Raw genomic sequence first — 24,029 nt, forward strand, 5'->3', positions numbered from 1 at the left:
AGCATAACCAGTTGTTGTGATGCAGGGTAGCGTGGTTGGGCCGGATAACGGATGAGGAAAGATGGAAGCTGACATTTGGGACAACAAAAACACACAGGGTTACTGGCACTTTGAAGAAACTTTTTTACATATCGTACAAAAGAGCAAATAGTCAAGCATTAAAAGTTCATAGTGTCGAGTGACTGGATGAGCCTTGTAGCCAGGGCCCAGAGCGTTTATTCCCACTCAGGACACTCGTTAAATACCCTAAGGGTCCGCCCCTTCCAACAAGCGGTGGCCAGTTCAACACGAGGCACAGATCGGAAGAGTGAGACAGAAAAAAGAACGCGGAGGCACTCATTGGTATAGGCGAGGAGGATTCGGTGTTCCGCTGCTACTTCGCCCCAGGCTGCAAGTGTCCATGCAAACACACATGCGGCGCCGCGGCCACAACCTCTGCGGGCTCTCTCCGGTCCGGACAGCTCTTGTCAGACGCGGTTAATTACTGGAAGTCACCGTTCCCCTCTTCCCTCCGTCGTCTTGTCCATCTTCGGTCGCGTCTCGCGGCAAACCAGACAAAGGGAAGGCCATCTCACTCCCCCACCCGCCCCCCCCCCCCCCTTCCTGAAGAGCGTGGGAAAGATTCAGCAGGCAGGTTCCCAGAGACAACCCCAATTTTTTTCGTGGGGTCAACGAGGGATCAAACGACCTGTCGAAATTGGCGCTACCGTGGTCATCCCGGTCGATGGAATCTTCGCCTTAATCCTCTTCGGCTGGTGTGCATCCCGTTCATAACACTCTATAGTGGACGTTCCGGAGCCTTTTGCACGTATAATTTTCCCCCCTTTCAGCAACACCGCCGTATAAAAACACATTCCCGCACACTCCTTTTCCTTGGCTTGATTTACTGTTGGCGTCTTCCCTGCCGCAATTGTCACCCTGATAACCATAATGTTAAGCTCTTCAGTAGCGGCGATTGTCACCCTGATGACCATAATGTTAAGCTCTTCAGTAGCGGCGGAGGTGGTCGTTGAAGCAAATTATGGTTTTTACGGATTGCCCCTCTACAGTGTACTGCCGGGGATAAAAGACTCCAGGAGGAGTAAACGGCAACCAAAGGCCATACCGTCGCTATGCGCCAGTAGTTTGGCACTTATGGACATTTGAGTTTGAATTAGCTTCTCTTCAATGTGCTAGTGAGATTATCAGATCGTCGGTAAACATTCTAACATTACGCCTACATTGCTATTCCCGCAGCCTGGAGACTTATTTTTCCGATAGTAAATTATTATATATTTTAGTTTAAACCCGAATGTAAGGGCTGGTAGGAGGTTCTGTATTAGAAATCTGCATTGCGTTTGACCCACGAGGCGTTGCCTAATTGATACAGGCCCCAACGGTACGTCTGTACAGCCTTTGTCAAAAGCATAGCGCACCCAAGCCTTCATTGATGGCGATGATATGTGATTCCTTATGCGCTGGCAGCGTTCCAAATCCCTCGAAGGTGAAACGATTGTCCTCACCTTTCCAAACCATAGAACTTCGACATATGTTACAAGGGCTACGCTACGCTCCTGAGAAGCACACCTTCCTGAGCTCAGAACTTTTGGTCAATACTGGTGTTGCAGAATCGGTCTAATAAATGATTTCTTCCTCAGAAAAGTGAAACAAAAAAGGCAAACTGATTTTTATGTGAAAAAGAGTACTCATGAAAGTTCGGTGGCTCAGTGCTCAATAATCCTAATGACTAAACCTGTAAACTGCTCATTATAATGCTTAAAACACAGGAATTTTTCCACCGGAATGAAACATCCAGCAGGTAAACGTCACATACGAGGACACCTGGCAGCAAAAAATTGTTTAGAGTAGCATGCAGGTTTATTTTGGTTTGATGACTGAGCTTTAGTCATCCAACTTGCTGCTAGTAGTTCAGCGCTCATTGGAAAATAAACCTACCCAAAATGTTGTGAGCCATACGTTACGTCCATTCTGATCCATTCTTGCCAATATTTTTCATTACGTCTTGTGTAGATCTTGTAATAGATTAGATTTTTTTCCGACGGGTAACGAAACGTTTACATATGCATTCATTGTTTCGACTGATTAGTCTAGCGTTCATCGCACGGCATGATATCATGCAAGAATGAACTTATTGTTGGCCAGCCGAAGAGGTATCTTCATTTCAACTTTGCTTTCTCTCCAAATTTGTTGACGATATTGTCCTTTCCTCCACCGACCCTCAGTTCATCGTCGCCTATCATTCCCAAACGAGGTTATCGAACGTCTCAGCCAAACCACGACATATGCTCTCAATGTATGCTTCGTCGGATTATCGGGAATGGAAGATGCCTGTTGTAATGCAGAAGTTTTAGCAAGTTGCTGGATATTCACGATGAAACACAGCTCAAACTAAACGAGTCAGCGCTTGTGGTGTCTACTTTTTCTTGCATGTCTCGTCTAGTTTGTGTATTCATGCAGTTTTTCTCCGTCCCGTATGTTAATTCTATCGTAAATACTCGTTCCACGACATCGCCGGCTGCTCATATTTTTGCGTTTTGTATGGCCTCGACCTAACATATACTCCACTATGTTGTGCTCGCTGCTACCCAGGCTCCGCCTAATTTTCAGCATCATGCTGGCTCTCCGTCAGCCTCCGAGTCATGACAGCATCTTCTCCATCGGCCGCTGCTAACCAAATCCGCGAGCTCCTCCTTGGGCATGCGCATTCCGTCCATTTCGTGTCAATATCTCACTTTTTGCCAATCGTTGTCTTCCCGGCATTTTCCGAAGAAATTAAGCAAGATGATAAAGCAACAACACAGGCGCCACTTCAACCATTCGGAGTGAGGACGCAAGGATCGTCGCACGCAGGCGGCGCCTCGGGCCCTCTAAAACCTGAACACCGTGACTCAAGCATGCAGTCTAAACCGCTGATTAAGTTGTGTCTAATTCGGACGCGAGCATTCGCACGTGTTCCAGCATGCGGTTCCCAGTAGGTAGACATTCCCATTCCAAGCGCGCTCATAAAGATGGCGTGTTCGGAAAGAGCGCGACCCAGCGACTCGAAAGGCCATGAATTCGACGCCCCATGCACCACAGAGCGCTGGTACGCGCGACGCACACGTTTTGTCCGTGCAGCCGGAGCTCTGTACTCACCCCACGCTGCCGTTACTGTTACGACCTCAATGGCTTGAACAGCCATCAGCAAGAAACACTTTTAGCGTGAGAGCGTAGGCTACTAAGGCTATCCTAACCTAGCTGGTATAGAGTGAGCAGCAGTGGCCCATGGCTCAGGACTCTACGGCTACACAGCCGTGGGTGCCTTCAAGGGCACAATACTTACTAGTCGACATGTCTGCCTCTACTGCCTCTGAAAACAAAACCAAAGGGTAACATAGAGAAGACAGAATAAAATAAGTACTAAGTACCGTCACTGACGCGTCGTGTGGCTAAGATTTGTTTTTCAAAGCCGCTTTATGGAGAACATCACCGTTAAATAATGGCTCTCGTATCTAAAAAACTGTTTTGAGTTTAAAGTATAGAGTAAGAATAGACACCGCCGACAGCTGTTAGACACAGACGCAATTGGCCGCAATAATGAACGACTTGTGCGCAGCTAATTTATTCAATTTCAGCACTCGTGACAGCTGAGGGAACAAAAAGAAAACAGCAAAGAAACCCGAATAATATATAACAAATCCGTCCTGTGTTGGGCGTGTAAAGCAACCAGGACCGAAAGTGGTGAGGCTTGCCCCAACTGGAGGGTCGCTTCCAAGTAAACCACCTGCTGACACCTTTCCCGCTAATATCACGCCGACAGTCACGATATATTGTGTGAAACTTTCCAGAAACATATCAGACGGTGTGGAAGGCGCGCGAACTAGGAAGATGTGGAAACTCTCCTATCGCAACTCGAACATTAATGGTCACACGTTTTTTTTTTTTTCCTATACCCACAAGGCTAGGAAGGATCCGTCCACCCGTTAGTCTGCATTCAATGGTATCAGTAACTCGGCGTTTGCGACGTATGAAGGCGCAGATCTGAGAGCCCTTCTTTATTACCATTATTCGAGATATACTAGCAGGCTATGGTTGAGTACTGTCCTTGAAGATCTTCAAAACCTTCCACAACTCTCCCTCAAGAGAACAGCAGCAGTCATGCTGTTCCAATCACGCCCTATTTCATCCCGACTTCAAGGCCCGACTCCGAAGCCTATCTCCAATGAAGAATTCTAAACACCTACTCTTAGGCCAGAATCTAGGGGAGGTGACAAAAGGACTAATCTAAAGCCTGACCTTCAATGATAGTCTCCGACACTACCCTAAGACCGCTGTCTAGGGTCTTGTTTTAGAGCGCCGAGCCAAAGTCATAGCCTGAGGCCCGCACTGACACCAATGCCCACTCGAACCAGGCCCACATTGATTAATAAGGAGCTGTCAAGCGTCAGCAGACGTTGCTATTGTCGACAGTGCATTCGAGTGGCCAAACGTAACATTCTTCTTTAGGCATGGAATGTGGTGCGACCTACAGCCGCCGTGGTTAATTTTGGGGACAGAAGTAAGCAACCGCTTTAAATAATACCAGTTAGAAGAAACAGTAACTGAAAAATCAGACCCGGGTTGAAATGACTTCGGGCAGCGTGTTCATGCATTTCGGGTTGCTTACCCATCGTCGCGGTTTTTGCGGTGTGAATACGTTCTCCTGTGCGAAGAAGATCTAACGAAGCCTAGGCAAACGGTGGGAGAACTCAGGTTCAGGTTGGCGTCACTGGAAGACTTGGATGCGGAGTCGGGAGCACAAAAAAGATCGTTCTGACGGCGGCCTAGTACTTTTTCTTCTGTGCGTGCGCCGGAAAATATAGAGACGCGCGTGACGCGTGCGGGCTTCGTCATTTTATGGAGCCTGATTCGTGGTATTTCGTGAGTATCGAATTTAATAATTATGATTTCATTTCCTTTCGAAATAGCTTGTAGATAACAATAAATTTATTGTTGTTTTAAGGTCGTTTCAAGATTAGCTTTCCTCCTAGTGCCCTCTCTGCGGCATCTTCTGAAAGAGTTCTTCATTGGGATTTGACCTAAATTTTAGATATCATACTTTGGTAATGAACTTCAGCCGAGTTAGTTCTTGGGCTAGTTGGTATTCTTGATTCACTCTCATAATTTTTCAGCGCTGTGTTCGTCCTTATTCTCTTCCTTCTTCTTTTCTTTGACTGTGTGCCGTTTCGCTGAGAAACTATGATATTGAATTTCGGTAATGCATTTGCCTAAACCAGCCCCAAAGCTAACAACAGATTGAGAACCAAAATATTTTCAAATATCAACCAATATATTTGCTTTAAATTAATTTTTCGCTCACAACGCCTACACCGCATTTTCTGTAGAACGGGGCATTTAACGCGACCGCGTTAAAAATGGCCACTTAGCTGCCTGTACGACCTTTTCAGGCGTTTGTCCAGCTTGTCAGTGTTCACATTAAAGTACTACGGTGCTTCGTCTTTTGGAATCCCAGATACAACCTATCATTGGCCGGCCTTTTTCGCGCAGAGGTAGGCGGGGAGCCAGCCGCATCTGGCTAGGAAAAATGAGGAGTGACCCTGAACCGCATTGTCAGATGAAATCAAGAGGTGAATGGAGGGAGAGGTGTAAAAATACACCAAAGAGGAACGTGGATGCGAGCATATGGTCAGTATGGTGAAAGAGTTCTGAATGGGCAGCTGGACTGAGCACTCTGCCGCGCTACTTGATCAACGTGAGGTAGCGTGGAGCACTATCGGCCTCGCATGCTCCCGCTGGGCCATGTACCAAAGGAATACAAACTGCTATTGAAAGAGACGCTTAAGACAAATCGAGCTTTCCGCAAATTTATTACCATTCTGTAACGACTGAGGTTTCTAGCGCGGTTTGGGTTGTATACAAATAGTTGTTCTCTCTGACGTCTTCCTTCAATGCCACTCGAAAATAGGAACTGGTCACCTCTGGTGCTCGTGCCGCCAGTTTTGGAAAGCTTGTCGAAAAAGCCTCATTTTGCTTGAGGTGCGGCGAAACTTTGAGTATAGTTTTTGAAAGTCGGATGTAGAGAAATTGTACTAAAAGCTGTGGCTACGAAATTTTCCACCGATTTTAAAAAATAGATTCAGCTTGCCTCAGCTGTACACTCTAAACACAGTAACCTTTAGCGTAACTTTTGGACGTGAGTAACTTTTGTCGCAAAGGTTACAAGTGATGTTTTTTATGTTTTCATTATGTTTTCTTAATTTTTGTTGTGCCCAAAGGGTATAACGGCCAAAAGTCAACCGTTTCAAAGGTTACGATGAAAAAATTGCCAAGTGACCTTTGCGCAGTAACCTTTGAGCAGCACGGTAACCTATATGCGTCGACTAGCCAGGAGATATGCACATAGAGAAGACGTATGTTGCTTTATGTGCGGGAATGTGCTTTTCTGATACATTGGGCCTGCTGTTCTGACCGAAAGGTAGACGCTTTAATATGCCGGAGACATCAACGTACGCTATCGCATGAGCCCGATACTACTGTTTTGGGTCGCAGTCACATTGAATCGCGCGTTATTAGATATCTGTCTTTACTTTTACCAAAGGAGGCTGCGAATGCATGCAAAGCAAATGCAGTATTCTGCGGCTGAATATGAGAGAACACATCTTGAATGTTCAATTCATATCGATGAATTTTGCAAAGAAATCCAACGTGTACTTCCCTAAGCTTGTTCTGTTCCGGTTTTATTGCGCGAACAAGCGCTAATAAACAGATATTTTAAATTACACGTAATTTCTCGATGCCTGCGATAGAGCCCATTTCTCATCTTCTTTGAACTGATACGCGATAACAACGGTGGCAATTAATGGTCAAAAAGCAGGCATATGGAAGGGCAGCGCCTGGGAAGGCGACAGCGTACGTAACCGCATTTGCGGGCTGCCGAGTGCGCATTTCGACTTCCCTTCTTGCGGCTCCTTTATACGCTTCCAATGTATCATTTCAGGTGGCAAATATATATCACAAATCAAAGCGTAATGCGCCCACGGTACGAACGCCGGCGCCCAAGAAACGAGTAATTGGCAAAGAACTACTCAAAATATTACGTGAAGGCCGCTCCAGTATGCGTGAGACGCGCATGCGCAGACGGCCTTGCGCTTCACCCAATGAAAAGCGATCTCCTGCTTCACGCTTGGCATCGTTGCACGCCGGCAAGTCTAGACAGCGGGAAGGCGCGGACTTTGCAGCTTTGCGGAGGTGGCTTGGTTCTTCAAACTAGACTTGGAACCGTTCGTGAACCACGCCGTCTTTTGGTGTCGTTTCTTAAGTGGTTTGTTTGGGGCGCACCGCGTCAGTAATGCCGCTAAGCAGCAGGGACTTGTGGGGTACTTACAATGTGCGGCAGCTGCAACGAACCTCACTGTGACTGTAGAAGAAACGTCGTCGTGTGCTCGGCAGACGGCTCCGCACGCTGCGCTATTCGTTGCGACTGCTGCAATCACGTTCCAGGGATTCATGGAAGAATAACGGACTTGGGTGAGTGGCCTTTTTTTACCATGTGCACAATAACGACTTGCAAAGTCATTTATTTCATGCTTGTTAGAGCGCGTATATTTTCTCTGTTTGCCAGAACACCTTCATTTGTAAGGCTCGTTGAGTGCACTTCGAAGCGAAATCTGGTTCAGTAGTTTGAGTGCCTTAGTCATCTATTGCGCGAGTTTCCTGTCAATAAGTTCGGTTATCCAGAATATTGGTTTTGGGCTATTGTTGCAGCATGTCTTTTGGGTCATTAGGTGCAATAATACGGGGGTAATCTAGCGCTAATTCTTGATCGTTTGCATGCGTGTGCACATTATTGCATACTTAATAAAGAGCACGCTTGAAACGCACGGCGGTAGTTTTGTTTTGAGTCTGAATGCTGGAAGTTTGCACATCGTTTCAATGATTATCGATTGATTGGTGCGCTATAAGATTTTGGCGATACAACTGGGCACATAAAAAGTAATATTGAAAGTGTGGCGCCACCGAACTTTATGCAACATGTCCTGCTGAGGATGCAGTGCGGTACAGACGGTGTGAATTTTGTTTTCTTGCCAAATGATTCTGTCGCGCGTTTTACTTCGTATTTTACCTAGGTGGCCCAGGGCAAGACAGTGGAGTTGCTGAAGTGCCGCAGCATATTGCGCAGCCTAGTAGTTTCCAATGTTAGTGGGCTCAAGAAAGATATTTGCAATTTCTGCCTACAAGTTCTTGTTCTTTGTGAAACCATTTTCCCTTGTTCGCCGATGCGCGCTTTTATGTGCAATTGTGCTTGGTATAAGACGTTTTTTTTTATTCATGAAAGTGGGCGCTTGCAGAGCGGGGCTGAGGTACGATATTAAACGGGACTTCTAGAACTTGTTTATTAATATCTGTAATGCACGCTCTTGGAGATTCATTTCGCCTCGAGTTACAATATTTGTGCGGCTGTTGACAGAACCTATGCAGGCGTAGTCCATGTTTTACGCAATGCGTTAGCTAGTGTACTTGGCTGATGCGTTAGAGCCGCACTGAGGACAGCAGCTTGCTGTATATCCCCCCTCCCCTTTCTCTTATCGAGAATAAATAATTTTTCCACTCCACTGCACAAGGCACAGTATGCAGCGACCACGAAATAAGTGGTGATCCGTCAAAGGCATGAGGGACGTCACTTCCTATTCCTGCCCACACTCTGCCTTTAAATCTCTGTACTACAATTCGATACGAAACCGCATGCGTGGCTGTTTAATCGATGGCGGCAGCAGAGCTGTCACAGCATTACTCCACCTCTCTCTGCAAATTCAAGGTTTACGAGAAAAACGGTTAACCGGTTGCTGAGGAGCGAGTCAGAAGTTGTCGTCCCAGCCGCCAAACGAAAGCATTTCAATACACGGTCACCTGGAAGATTGCGCGCGTGGTAATTTATGGCTCTGGAAAGCGCACCGCGTGTCAGACCAAATGTCCTTGAAACGGGTGGCGACGGCTGGGAGCGCGGACGGAGCGTTGCGTGCTGTACCGATTGTGTTTGCTTTCGTTGGGTTTCGGTTGCCGTTTTTGTGTGTTTGTGTATCAAGGGAAAATGCGTCGCGTCTTCCTGGAATTTACGCGGTGCTCGAGAGTAAAGAATCTCGTTGGCACCGGCGTGATATTAGTTCTTCGCTTTTAAAGAAATCCTTCTCATTAGCTCCGACAAGCGCATTACCGATTGGTCACCAAGAGGGTCCCCAAAATCCTGGGCAATCGTATTTCAGAGGGGTCTTGGCGCAAAGTGGAAGAGGAATGGCGACCGTCCGAGGTGCTGCTCGGGACTTCTGCTCGGAAGATGTTGCGTACTATGAGTTACTGCTTTGTTGTTTGATCTATATCAGTTCGTTCGATTTAACTAATGTTCGGCCTCATCTTTAATAAATTAAATTAACTAATGCCGTACATCGGCCCCCTTCCTCGATGCGGTGGAGCCACCGTGCCGTCACGGACGAACGTTTTGTTACAATATAATAGCATTTACTGAAAGCACTAGTGTTGGCTTGTTGGCTCGTGAACCATGCATCCAGATGAGTTCGAGAGACGTAGTGAAGTCTCCGGAGCTGTCAACGTGGGCAAACTTTCACGTCTCGTACGTTTCGGCACTATTTCAAGTTAGGCACTCTAAGCACGTTCTGAGTTTTAATCGGAATTTACTGAGCAGAAGATACGTAGTCGCCTGTTCTTCTTTTCATTGTAAGAAAAGCAACGGGAAACACTAAGCAGGCTCGTGATATCGTTAAAAGAAACCGGCATATTTCTGCATCATAGTGGTCAAAACAAAACGTCAAATACAGAAAAGCTAAAGCTATATATCAAAGCGATACGGAACAGATGCTTTTGTCCTCTGGCAGAAGCACGCATATACGCCGGGAAAATATTTTTTCGTATCAACTATCAGCGAACATATACGCCGTCGGTTCTATACCAAAGGTGCTACGCAGCTGTATGGCTTCGTGTTACCACGCACCCCTGGACACTTGAAGTCGTGTAGACGTTTGAAAACCCAGAGCGATCTGCCTTCACTGTTTCATTGAACGTTGACAGTATACTAAGGAACCCGCCACCCTTCTACTTTGTGCCTAAAACAAAACAGCAAAAAGAAAAGCTACGAGCAGAAAACAACCAGCATCGTATGTGTTTGGCCTCTAAAAGAGGCGCTTCTACTCTGTGGCAAGCTTGGGCCGAACCAAGTAGTATCAGTTATCAGCGAGTACACGCCGTCAGTTAAACCGAAGCTGCTTCGCAGATTTTCAGCTTCGCGTTACCGAGCGCTGGTGGACATTCGAAGCCTCGTTGCAAACCCTGGAGAGGCGCATCAAAAGCTGGTATCATTTCACCATCCGTCTGCGTATATTTCTAACTCAGCAGTTCAAATACACAAGAGCTAAAAGCGAAACACAGAAACGCAGCCAGCAGCGCATACATTATCTTCTGCGAATTAGCGTAAGAGTTGCATAGGAAGATTGGGACGCATCAGCTGGCAAAATTTGAGCGAGCGCACTCCGTACGCTCTCGGTTCCACCACAGGTGGTCGGCCTCTGTGTTTTCTGCGTTTTTGCCGTGTGGGACTGCATACTGCTGTTGTATAGGCCAAACAGCTATGTCCATGCGTTCAGCTTTTGTCTCTGGTGTCAGGATCTCAATTTCTCATGTGCTTGTGTTTGAACAAAATGACTTTCCAATGTGTGGCGAAGTAGAAGTAATTGTACCTTGGGAAGGAAAGATTTTCATCACTCTTCTGGTCTTGGCAAAACTGAGTTATTCACAGCGAGTGAATGCATTTTTACTTATGAAGGCACCACATATTGTTGTCATCAAATCTGAACTCCTTTTGTATCCGTGGACATTGTATACTTATGCAAGAGATGACTGTTTGTCTGCTATTACAAAATGTCATTATGAGTCACCTTTGATATAATGCCAATGGTTTTGGAATATTTTCTTCCTGATGTTGCATACTGATAGCAAAAAAGAACTTGAGTGTGTTATTGCAGGTTTTCATTGAATAAAGCTTAGTTTGTTTCCTTTTAGGAATTCGGAGACTGACTCCTTGCAAGCATGCCAGAATTCTCTGAGTGTGCACAACCAATCCTGCGAGGGAAAGCTCTTTCGGACAGGTCACTAAAAGCTGTCACGGCAGCTTCGGGTGGAACTGGCATTGTTCCTGGAGTAAGTTTTTCTTGTTTGTTCTTCGTTGAATGTAGTGCAATTTGCTGATATACCGAGTATTTCAGCGAACACTTTCGATATATCATTGAAAAACATTTGGGACACGAAAAAGAATTGAAAGATAAGGGCAACTGACAAATCGACACGTTGAAGTCAATTATAATGGATTAATTTTTTACTTCAGTGACTAGTTCTCTGAGAAATCTGTCAAGGTTTGCACTGTAGTCGGATGGCTGTGTTGAGGTAAATGATAAGAAGTGATTTTTCTTTAATAATAAAGCTAATTTCTGGCACGAACTCTCACTCTTGGCGAGTATAATTTATTCTCAGAACGTTACTTTGGTCACATAGGCAATAACTGAGCCTCACTAATTAGTCTATATTGGAGCAGTCAGTGATGGTGTCATATCAGTTTTCGAAGCAACGATAGACTCATTTAATGAGCAATAAGCTCGGTGGAAACGTGACCCCCGTTATTGCGTGTTACAATAACAATGGCATCCATCCGAACATTATTTGCTATTTAGCAATGTCATGTCCATTCTCTTGCTTTGCTACTTAGTGCAAAGAATACGACACTCATAGCTAACTACGTGGATGTTATTTTTGTGCGAACCAGCAAAAGAAGATGCATGATATAATCCAACTGAGTAGATGAAATATAGTGCTGTAGTCACTGCAACCAGGCATCAGCAGGCACTGCATTTCCACCTCTTTTTCCGTACATTTGTCGCGTTCAGTTTAGGTTTTGTGTGGAAATAAGCCCTGAGTAACTTTGCGATTGCCATGATGATACCCTGCCCCAGTAATTCTTGCTACAAAATATTGTAAGGGAACATTACAAGAATATAAGAACTGAGCATTGCCATATACCCTGCTGCAGTGAATAGCAGGCAGCTGATTAAAAAAATTACGATTTATGAAGAAATGAGGTCTTGTGATGTGTTAAAACATTGGTGAATTTATTGAAAACTCAATTAAATTGCACTCAGATTTACATGCATGAGGAAAAAGAAATTTTATTTCTGTTAATAATACTGACAACTGCTTTCAATTGTATGATCTTTTCTTCAAGTATGCTTGCTTTAATTGACTGATTTACACTTCCTCCTAACGACTTTTTTCCAGCTGTGCATTGAAGTGGAACTCCGATTTAAGCGGATCTTTGGAGATATAGAAGGAAAACTCAAAGCAGTAGCTCAAGTATTTTCTTCCAAAGAAGGACGCAGATGCACATTTCTTGCCGTTGGAAAGCATTTACGAGGCCATTCCAAGCACGCATTCATCAACGAGGTTTGTGAAATATTTCTTATTCATCTAACAGTTTCTTCGGCATACTGGCTTTTCATGATGACAAACTTTTTTTTAATATGATCAAATCCTCTTGAAAACTCTCATGTTCTTTGTGTACCATGTTTCACTATGGGGAGGATACCAGCCACGATTTAAGTATGAATGGTTGCTCACTGGCTCTAATTTAACATTCCACAGATCCCACTGCCTGAAGTTGCAAGTGACTGCACCTCATGTATAAAGCTGTGCTGAACACACTTGCGTTTACGCTGGAAGTAGTAAAGAAGTGATCTCGATCAGCAGCGGCAACCTAGATCGTGTCCTCATCTTCTGCCTGGTGACGTATTACATAAAATTCACGACTATACGCCGTAATCTTTCGCCATTCTCGTCCTGCTTCAGAAGATTGCCCTGCAAGACACTGTAGTGCCACGTGGACTACTGACGAACCTACTTAAGAGGCCTTCCACGCTCTTGAAAAATAATTTGTTCTAATTTTCTGGAAAGAAATGTTTTTCAGTTGTTCACTTTCTAATATGTTGAAGTATGTTTTCTAGAGCTAAATTCAGCAAGTTTTATTAAAACTGCAGTACACAAATTCATGTACTTATGCGAGTGTTGTCAGGCTTATAGTACTGTAAAATGTTACGAGTTATTGGTCATGTCATTGTGCTTCTTTGTTAATAAAGTGACTGGAGGAGTCAATTGTATGATCTTTTCTTCAAGAATGCTTGCTTGTATGTCTGTGAGCTGTTTATTTATGATGTTTAAATCGATTGATTGTTGTTTAGGTTGGTATGTGGCCGCAAGCTCTAAAAGAACTCATGTTATCTGCACTGCTTGTATCTCCTGTCTTGATTTCTTATTGTAGACATTTTAACCTTTCTTTTAAGAAGCGTGATAAAATATGTGATCACAATACTGCCTTCTCTGATATTTTTACCATTTATATTTTGCCTATTGTATCCCTTACACAATGTCAAGTTGACTTGGCACTTGGTCTTGAATAATTGGGCTTTTATTTTGTTCGTTTTTGTACTATAATTACAGTGCCTATTTTTTATTTAAATTGCAATAAGAGTGATATATGCTGTTGACAAACTCTTCTTGAAGCGAGACTTGACCTGGGCTTGCTTTATTGAGTTGCTTGTTCAACGGGGTTGTTTGGCTTGGCAACAGTAATAGTGTAATATCGGCCCAGATTTCAGTACCTTGGATGCTCATTTCTTGCGATATTTTTTTGCGAAAAGTTTGCAAAATGCCTTGAACATACCTGCATCTGTTACATTCCTTAGTTTTTCTATAATGCAGACAATATTTGGGAAGTTTTGTTGTTTTGTATAACTTCTAGTCTTGAAGATGTTGGAGTCAATGCACAATTTGACTGTTATATACCGATGTTTGTCATTTTTCTCCTTTCTGAACTATTCTCCTCATTGGCCAATTTTTGTTCCCTTCAAATCGAAATCCAGCAGAGCTCTGAATATGATCACCTTCAGTAAGTTGCAAGGATATTTTGGCCGTTCTAGGCCAGTTATTGTGGCGGACAAAGGTCACACATTTTGTAGCATGTAACCTATGCTTAACCCAATGATGTATACCTTTGAAAAGGTTACAGCGCTAAAAGGTTGCGTAACCTATGCATAAAAATAAGTAATCTTTACCATTTGTAACTTTTACAAAGGTTAAAAGTGGAAAAGTTCCATCGTGTAACCTTTCAATTATAGGTATACTTCAATGTGAAAATGTGCACATTTACAAAGGTTACCCAAAGGTTACCGTGTTTAGAGTGTACATTATCGACTGAAATTCTGCCCAGCAGTTTCCATTGCCTTGTTTCTCTTAAAATCTACTAAAAGCAGTGCAATTTTTGCGTAAAAGTACAATATGTTGTTCAACACAACTGACTTCATAAGTATGGGTATTGAAGAAACAATATATCACGTCTCTTTCTTGTTTCAATGAAATTTCTCCCGACGAATTTTTCTTCAGCGATGTAAATTCAAATGGGCTTGTGCTCTTGATTGTGGTACCAGTCATGAAAAAATCATTGCTTGAAATATGGGCAAAACTTTGTTGTTTGTGAACATACAAAAATGCTGATGAAATATCTGAAAACTCGTACCTCTCCGCCCGATGTTGCCACTAAGAGAGATTTCTAAAGAGAGGGTTTCTAAAGTCTCGAACACTCAAGTTTAATATCGTATTTTCTGAACGCTAAAGAAATGCTCTCTAAGCAAGATCCAAAAAGTCTCATCCAAGCTTAATTTACGTATGCCACAAAAAATTATGATGTGAAACGTAAGCTTTTATTGGCAGTTTATTACCGCAGCGGTGACCTAGCAGTTTGGGCATCCGCCCAGTCTGCAGGTGGTGCGGGATTCGATCCGCAGCGCCGCCTGGTGCCCGCCAATGATACAATGGGTACAAGCTTTCCCTGGCCTGGTGTTGAGCTTATTCAGGATGAAATATTTGGGATCCCACCTTGAGTAAACGAAAATATCTTCTGCCATGGCGCTCTTTGGCCCCAGATTCACTTGCAACACAAAAAATTCATCATCATCATTGATTATTCAGAAGGAATGGCATCCAAGATTTTAGTGTGGTATAACAATGGTGAGTTGGGCAAGTTGCATGTAGTTCATTTTGGCGGAAAATTCAGTGCGGAGGGACACAAGACACTGGAAGGGGGACAAAATTTTAGTGAGGTGTTAGTGACATACTTCGAACACTTGTCAGTAAGTTTCGTCTGAAGAAATTTCGTAGAAGTAAAAATATGGGAGGCGCTCGGCGAAGCGACCGCAGCACCTATGCAAAGCAAATGCCATGCAGGTGCTAGAACATGTAGCGTCATTGGAAAAAAAAAGTCGCAGTAAGGCACCGCTTGTGTCGCTTTCTGTCGTATATTCCAAAGCGCCGTAAATGGGCAGACAGCTTAACCTCTTCCTGTATAAAGCTGCGGATCAGTCACCAGAGCAGGGGTTCTTGCAGGAGTTTCATATACAAGACGAACGACGTTATTTGTGCCCTGTTCACACCTGCGACCTCATCTGTCCACCTTTTCCCATCTTCTGATAAGAAACTGCTAAAACATTAACAATTCCGCCTTGAGTGTCGACAGCGGTGTCTGGTGCTCCTCTCTTTATCAACGGTCACCATGATTAGCCGCCAGCGACGACGATCAGAAGTGCCTGCACGAACGTCCCTGCTGATTCGTGAGCGTGCATTGCGCAATGCTGGTCCTCTTGTGCATGGATGCTTGCTCTCTGTGCGTCTATATCTTCAGAAATGACCGGAAAGTCCGCAATGGCGCCATGAGCAGCCGGTCCTCACTTGGAAAACCGTGCCATGGATGAGAGAACGTAACAACCAAAAGCACACTTCCTATATCAGTGTCTACTCAAAAATAAAATAAATACAAGATAACTAAAAAGCAAACGAAAGATAGCGTTATGAACACATAATTGAGCTCAGGAATGAACTAAAGTCCATTCGAGACCAGGGGGAGTCCGCAAGGCAAATTCCGGAGGGCTGGCTGTATGGCGGCGCATCTTCGTTACTTCAGGCGAGGCACTGCGAACAGAATGTAGACTTAGCATTAATTATTCTGGAATTTAGATATTTTTAAACTTTTTACTTATCTTTGTGACTTGCGGTATGTAAGCCATAAGAACAAAATGGGAGACAGCAGCAGGCACCCCCAAAAATAAATTTTAGCTGGCTTCTCCGGTTTTTCAGGCACATGATGTAAGTTTCTCACAAAATTAGCGAGGGAAAAAACGGTACGAAGAGATGCAAGAAATTCGAACGCCCACGTTGCCTGCATCTCTTTGTTTCATTTTTTCAGTTTCTCGCGCTTATTTTATATTCACCGAAAAGGATCGATTTAACGTTGTACATATTACGTTGCACAGCAGTGGTGTTTCTCCCCCGGAAGAATGAAAACTGTTTAGCGCTGGACAAAAAAAAAAAGTAGGAAAATTTGTTTATCGATATAAAAGTGAAGGAGATTGGACAGGGCGGAATATCTTCAGATTAGTCAACGCCTGACGCTCAGATTCTAATTCGACTGTCTCATAATTATTCTAGCACGTCTAGTGTTGTTCGTCTATTTCCAGATAGCCACGGACACTGCAAAGCAGTTGTAATGGGAGGGATACACACTCCTGTAGTAGTAGTTGTAGTAGTAGTATTAGTAGTAGTAGTTGTAGTGGTGGTAGTAGTAGTGGTGGTGGTGGTACGGGCCCCTAGCCTGTGCAGCCATGTCCCGACAGTGCGTGGGAGGGGGTGGGAAAGAAATCTGATTGCAGAGTAACCGGGCAGGAGAATAGACAGTGGGAGAGGTTGGCATAAGGGGCAGGGCCGTTGTGGCATGAATTATCACGAGGAAATTTGTATAGATAAAGCCCTGCAGGTGTGACAAGTGCGTTAAGTTGTATCTGTCGAAGGATGTGAAGATGTTACGGTCGAGGCGTAGTCCATTGTAATACTCTTTGATGGTGGCGCGAAAGGAACGTCTCGAACCGCCCTCCGAGTTCCTTGGCCAGGGGTTGAACGGTACCCGGGCAAGTGTTTAAGAGCTTCACGGGCGAGCTGGTTAACCAGCTCATTGTCGTCAATCCCCGAGCGCCCAGGGATCCATCGAAGGCATAGAGGGCAAGGGTGCAGCGACGCAAGTGCGGCCTCGAGCTCCGTGGACAGGTGTGATGGGAGTGTTTTTGATTCAATGACACGAATCCTGGGAGTCTGTGTAGATGGTGTAGTGGAAAATGTATAGCTTGAATGTTACAGCTGGAAAGTGGAAGTTGTAATTTAGGCCGAAGTTATAGCTGGAAAATCCTTAACTCGCTTTTCATCTAACTATCCATGTTGCTTTCTTGCTGTGTCGTACTACCATACTATTCACCTTCCTGATGTGTGCGTTGCTTTTAATGCAATGCCATTAGAGTTGACACACCAAACACCCCCCCCCCCCCCGCTACCCCTCCCCACTGTCCGAGATGAAACTCGCTCATTGACCGAGAGATGTCGTGTGGTCTTGTGACATCATCCCAACCTACCCTGACGAAACACCTTGATTGTTTGAGAGAGGTCACGAAACATTGTCAGTTCATCAAAACCTGCCCACCGTGGCAGATGACAAATAAATAATGATTGGTCGAGAATATTTTGGAGACAGCAAGGAAGAGACTCGATGTCAGAAGTCGGGGAAAAAAAAGGGTTGGCATAGCAAATGTCGTCACCGCCACAGCACAGCAGGTACCTGCTACTGCAGCTGGTAATCGTAATATGACACTTGATGAACTGACAATTGCAAAGAAACTGACGCAAACACACCCTGGGATTGCAACAGAAGCTGCGTATAATGTGAAATGTAATGATATCTCATTCCGCTAATCAGGTACCTTAAAGGGCAGGTGAAGAGATTTTAGAATTGTACGAGTTTAAATGGGGTAGAATGTATGACACCCGGAGGTAAAGCATGTGAAGTATTTTTGGTCCAAGATTTGAAATGTTGACGTAATAGCAGAATAAACCCGCATTGTTGGTCAGGCTTCTCTTCAGTGCCTGCGATGGGCAGAGACCGCAACGATGACGTCACATAGAGCGGCGCTGCGTTTACAGCTAATAAACGTTTGTTTCAAGGAATTAAACCAACGCCGCCGACAGTGAAGCCCACGAAGCACGATGAGACGCTGCCATAGAGAAATGAATGCATAAAGAAATGACTCCCATAATTTGAATGCTAGCATGCGCTGCGGCCTGCCGCGCCCTCATAGCGAATTATTCATTGTTTAGTATATTATCTATTTTAGGAGCAGAAAGATGAAAATTACATTCCGCGGGCGCTCTTGACCGGCCATCAACGCAGCTGCGCCAAGTCCGTGAAACAGCGTCAATCCAGGAACGACAACAGGTGCTTTATGGAATGAACATTTATTTCATTGCATATAAACCCAAAATCGATACAGTAGCCGTCGCCAATGCACACTGCTAAGCTCGTTCCGCGCTTGTTGTGCGTTAGTTACTGCACCACGGCTCACAGCAGTGCCTGTCGCTACCATGGACCATGCACCATCAGCTGAAAAATGTAAGTTACGAGCAGATGTCACTCGCTAGCCTTACAAAAGCGGTGCGAACAGGAGAAACGCGTAAAAGGGGCGGTATTACGAACAAGGAAAACATGCTTTTACGAACCCCGCATGCTGAACATTTATGCACCGTACACAATGCTACAACTACCACAAGATATCTCCCAATGATTTACAAGCATTCCTCTGTTCCCCGACGTTATTCTCTGCCCCCCAGAACACTTACATTCCACGGCCAACTGTGCGTTTTATTCGACAAATGTTTGTCACCGTGACCGCAACAGCACAGACTCCAAAATATTCGCTCGGAGTGTGTTTGAGCACTGAGAACAAATGCGCGGGTGCAATTTGCATGTCTTCAGAAAAATAGAGAATTTCCAGGGCAGCAGCTCCTTGTTTTCATAATTTACTTTTTCCCTGGTCGTTTTGAAAAGCGCACTACCTTGTCACTACGCGGGTGCAATGCACATTTTCACTAGAGCAGACGACGCAGTTTTTGAGGCACAAGTTTCTAGTTATTGAGCATTTCATGCGCTACCTATTTTTCACAGCAGTTACGCGCTCATACTAACAACACGAGAAGGCTCGATTTCGACACTTTTTTCGATTTTTTTTTAAGTGTACCACATTTTACCCCACCGTGAAGAAAGATCACTCGAAAGAAGTGCATTGTTGGGGGCCACAAAAAACTTCGCGCCCAGTAAAACTCAACGCGCCACCATAGGAAACTAACCGCAAGGCAAAGCGCACAAGGTATGAGCGCGCCCTTCACTGACCGGCACCATGGCGCGAGCAGGTAGGCGTGCCTTTCACAACTCCGCCATATTGCGCCGGCCGGCTTGCTCTGCGAAACTGCTTGAAATGCAGCGCAGATTGGCAAAAACTACGTTTCTCACCTTGCCGCTGTCAGAAAGAGCGAGACGAACCGCGCCAGAACTGTCGGCAGGCCACGAAGCGTGCGCGCCTCTTCACGAACTGCGTAATCAAGGCACCGGCCGGCTGCTTGAAATGCAGAGTAGTTGGGAAAAAAAGCATTCCTCACCTTGCCGTCGTCAGAAATCGTACGTCGACGACCAAGACAGACGAGAAAACGCGGAACCTGCGCGCTAACAAAGATGCCGCACGCTCGCAGCGCAGCCCCGCAGGCAACGGCCTACAGGTTTCGCTTTGCCTCATGCCTTATCGCGATATCGCCTCAGTCACGGGACAGCAAGATGGCCGCTCGCGCCGGCGGATGCAGCTGCTGCTGCTCGATGGTTTTCGACTCTACCTTGTGCTGTGGCGATGCGAAGTGTGGTGTTTTCAGTGTGCATTAGTTATTCTGAAACCATGGGAGTCGCCTACCTATGTGAAGAACATTATGCGACGCGCATGGACCACGTTAGGCGAATTGCTTGTGAAGCTGGCGATGATGTGGCTACTCCGACGGCATTGACGAAGATACTCAGCGTGTGTGGCGACCGTACGAGTTATGTGCCAAAAACGGAGCAGTATGTTCACTGTGCGGGATCATCGTGTAGTTTGTGCCTGAAGTGCAGCACGTTGTGACAAGTATTGCTTACGGATTCGACCACCTGGGAACATGAGCAGCCGGTGCACGACAACGTGGTCTGCCTAAAACGTAAGAAATCCTCTGTCTGATTTCACGGGAGTTGTGCATGTTCTAAAGGGTGCCGTCAAGAATGGTGCTGCAAGGTATTGCAACATTCGGTTCTGGATAAAGCATTAAAAGTGATGCTTGCCGAGTGCTTGCAGTGCAGTCCGCCTAGTATTGCATTGGCAGTCTGCAGCTGTCACGAAACAATGCCTGCATTTCGTAGTGTAAAAATTCATGTTTCTCGTGCGTTTGAGCATAGAAAACGCGAATTTAAGGTAAACTTTCTGCTCAACTTATTTCGGTACTGCTAATCGCATAGCTTTACTTATCCTACCATAAATTGTTCTCTTAGTAAGGCCGACAGCTGGAGATGAAAGGAAGATTTCATTCGAGCCGTGCGCCCGAATTTGCAGAAATAATAGCACCGAAGCTTTGGAAAGTGATTTTCGCACTGGCCGAAAGGGCCAAGTTTGAGTGCACCTTTATTTGGGCTCACAGAAAAGTCTGGGAGTCAGGCTATTAAAACAGCATTCTCAACTTCCTAATTAGCACCCAACAAAAAACTGCTAGGATAAGATATTAGTTGATGAAAACAGATTACGCGTATTTCTTGCATTTTAAAGTGTTTGCATCGTTGCAGTTCGTATTTTCTGTTGTCTTGCGATGGTCATTTGTGTCTTATGTTGCGGAAGAGCTTGAGTTTGTTAGTTATGTTTATTCGATATGCTCTAAAGTACTTTACAAGCAATATTCTGTACCTACCCGACGTCATTCATGCTAGGGGTCATAACGCTGCAGCTTGACAGAATATGTCGAAGTGGACTGCTACCTCAAGGTGTCGCAAGGTGCTCATGCATCAATCAAAGCGCCGAAGAAAGCGGCGAAGCCATTTGCTGGAAGTCGTCTTAAAGCTTTAGTGACTTGACTGACACGATTGAAACCAAACCGCTTAGTTATCGGACGAGATTTCAACATTCCTGAAACATACTGGCCCTCGGAAACTGTTTCAGGGGTTCCACTACTACTACATTAGGCAAAGAAATGTAATTCATTGAGTCTATCCCAATAAGGCCTGCAGCCAATACGTGGTAATAATGCATTGGATTCATTTTGATGAATCACCCTTCTAGAGCTTTCTCTGTCCTCATGTTGCCTGCTATCAGTGATTGCAGTTGGATTTTGGTGGAAATGAATTGCCCCTATATTAATCTTGACGATTGTGGCGATCGGAGCATTTACAGTTCTCGAAAGGCACGCGTGCCCGATTAGCAGGTGCATTGGATTTCTGTAATGATGTATTGAGACGTTATCTGCGCCACTCAGCGCACAAGAATTGTGTTGTGCACTGAAAGACAAGACCTTGCATTTTGCCGAACTACATATGCCGTCAAGTGTGATGCGAAAAAGCCCCAGCATAGGCAAACTATGGTTTACAAAAGTGATGCGGAGAATAGCTGAAAAATGACAGCAGGTATATGCACGCTTCAAAAAAAAAATCTATCGCAAAAAGGCAAGAATAAGTTAAAGAAAGCTAGAAAAAGATATGAACGTTTCGGTTAAAACGGTCTAATTTCGCGTACTTTCACTCCTTCGAGGTGCGCATGGAAGATCGCCTTGAAGAATTTAGGCAGTAGAATAAAAGAAGCAGGAAGGATGAGTGGCCTTCCCACCGCCTGAACGTAAAGAATTATCAGTCACGATAATCTGGAAAAGGCAAAGTGCTTTAACGCGTTTTTTTTTTTCTCAGCGTTCTCTCCTGCTGGAAGCAATAGCCTTATCAATTTTCCGCCCGACACTAGGCAGTATGAAACCCATGGTGAACGGTGTGTTTGACCACCGAGGAATTTCGTCGCTCTTGCTATAGTTTAAGCATGTTCCGCTGAACCAGACGGTTTGCCTACAGTTCTATTCCTGTCTTGTAGTTTTTTTGCCAAGGTGTCCGCGGATTCTTTCCACTAGGTCATTAGAGGGCAGCTTTTTACCTGAGGGTTGGAAACATGCGAATATTGTGCGTATATATATATATATATAGAAGACCGCACCGCGGTCGAAACGTTGATAAATAAAAGTGTCATTGTAGAAGTGCCCACTTCTCTTAAATCTATATATATATATATATAGCGACCCAGAAATTTTTTTTTCCAAATTATCGGCCAGTGTCTTTAAGAGGTGTTATATTTAAGGTTTAGAGCATGTGTTTTATACTAATCATATGAGTCATGCTAGTGTACACTCATTATTAAACAACCATCAACGTCGTTTCCGTAGAAACCACTCGCGTGGCACCCAGCTTACCGAATTGGTGCATTACTTAGCAAGCACACTGCGTTAGGGATGTTCTATTGATCATATGTTCTTATACTTTAGAAATGCTTTTGACATTCTCAAATTCGTTAATGAAAAAGTTACCCTCCTGCAACACAAATCAGAAAGTTATTAGTTGGGTAAAAGAATAATTAAGCATTAGGTGTCAGAGCGTTATTAACTTGCAACAATCGCATGTGGGTGATGCAACCTCAGGGGTGAATTAGGAACCCGTCTGGGGCCCATTGCTGTTTATAATTCACATGAATAACTTTTTTAACTGATATTTCATGATGTATGCGTCTTTTCGCGAAAGAATCTGTGTTATACGGAGTTATTAACAGTCAACATAACTGCAGAGCGTTCCAGCAATTACCAGTCGCCCGATATTGTATGAAGGCATTAAAAGCCTAAATGCTTCTTCCTCTGGTAACAATATGAGGAGAGCCGCCACGGTGCCTCAGTGGTTATTGCGCTCTGCTGCTGAACCGAAAGACGCGAGTTCCATCCCGGCCACGGCGGTCGAATTTCGATCGAGGCGAAATTCTAGAGGCTCGCGTAGTATGCGATGCCAGTGCGATTCCCAGGCGGTCGCAATATCCGGAGCCCTTCACTACAGCGTCGCCCATAACCTTAGTCTGTTTGGTACGTTAAAACCGCATAAACCAAATCAATATAAGGAGACTCGACAGCAAGGTGGAGCTTCAATATATGTTTTTTCAAGAACTCGCGTCCCGGGAACTTCTGTCCCCCACAGTCCATGCCCACCCATGAGTGTTCTTCATTCCACTTATGCCGACTTAATCCAATTAATTTAAAAGCGCATTTAGGGCACCGTCAATATTAGGAAGATTGTATCGTGTTAAGCAGGCGATCTTCGAAAAACATGGATAAGGTGGATAAGGGGAGGAATTGCTAGACGACTTGACAGATACACTGAATCCAATATATTTCTTCTATGTTTTTTATGGGCAATCAGCCTGAATGCATTTTCTACACTTATAGGTCACCCGGCCCTTAGTGAGTGCATGGCCATCGTAACATTTAACGCGACAAGGTTAAAGGTCCCTTTCTCCAGAAAATCCGGCGTTGGCGTTGTGAGCGAAAGTCACGGGCATGACACTGGCAGGTGCTGCCCAGACAGCAAACTAGGAGTCAGGTGGGCTACCTAGGTCACGTGGTCTTGAGGCGGAATCACAACCTGCCTCCCGGAGAGTCAGCCGACTGGACACCCTGGCAGTGGCAGTTAAATTAATCTTTGGTCGCTCGGTAAATGCAACCTTGGCCGCACAAGGTCAACCGCTAGGAGCGCTGGCATCGCAGGGTTGTGGCGCATCGCTTAACCGCTGCACCACAGCGCCAGGAGAGGTATGATAACTGCTTTAGGGATCTATGAATGTAATGCGAAGAACGACCTTCTGCATATATGAGAATTAACTCACTACGCGATCCCTTCACATCCATAAGGTGGAGCTGAAGTGTGTCCCCTCCAAATTTTTTTCTCATCTCTTTTTTCGTACCCGTGTCCCGAAATCTTTGTCAACCGGAAGTCCCACGAT

The 24,029-nt window shown here is 44.9% G+C and overlaps 2 long non-coding RNA genes across 2 annotated transcripts; one reads left to right on the forward strand and one right to left on the reverse strand.

Annotated features, from left to right (window-relative positions):
• Window positions 1-7,263: 7,263 nt before the first annotated feature.
• LOC144110262 (uncharacterized) lies at window positions 7,264-13,946 on the forward strand. The gene is made up of 4 exons (XR_013309782.1): window positions 7,264-7,506; window positions 11,047-11,184; window positions 12,313-12,477; window positions 12,676-13,946. It is a non-coding gene; the product is annotated as an uncharacterized LOC144110262 (long non-coding RNA).
• Window positions 13,947-15,858: 1,912 nt separating this feature from the next.
• On the reverse strand, window positions 15,859-19,718 carry LOC144109483 (uncharacterized). Its single transcript, XR_013309607.1, has 3 exons — window positions 19,612-19,718; window positions 19,466-19,544; window positions 15,859-16,050 (listed from the first exon to the last, which is right to left on the reverse strand). It is a non-coding gene; the product is annotated as an uncharacterized LOC144109483 (long non-coding RNA).
• Window positions 19,719-24,029: the final 4,311 nt, after the last annotated feature.

The sequence above is a fragment of the Amblyomma americanum genome, chromosome 11, assembly GCF_052857255.1.
Source record: "Amblyomma americanum isolate KBUSLIRL-KWMA chromosome 11, ASM5285725v1, whole genome shotgun sequence".
Classification (NCBI taxonomy): Eukaryota; Metazoa; Arthropoda; class Arachnida; order Ixodida; family Ixodidae; genus Amblyomma; species Amblyomma americanum.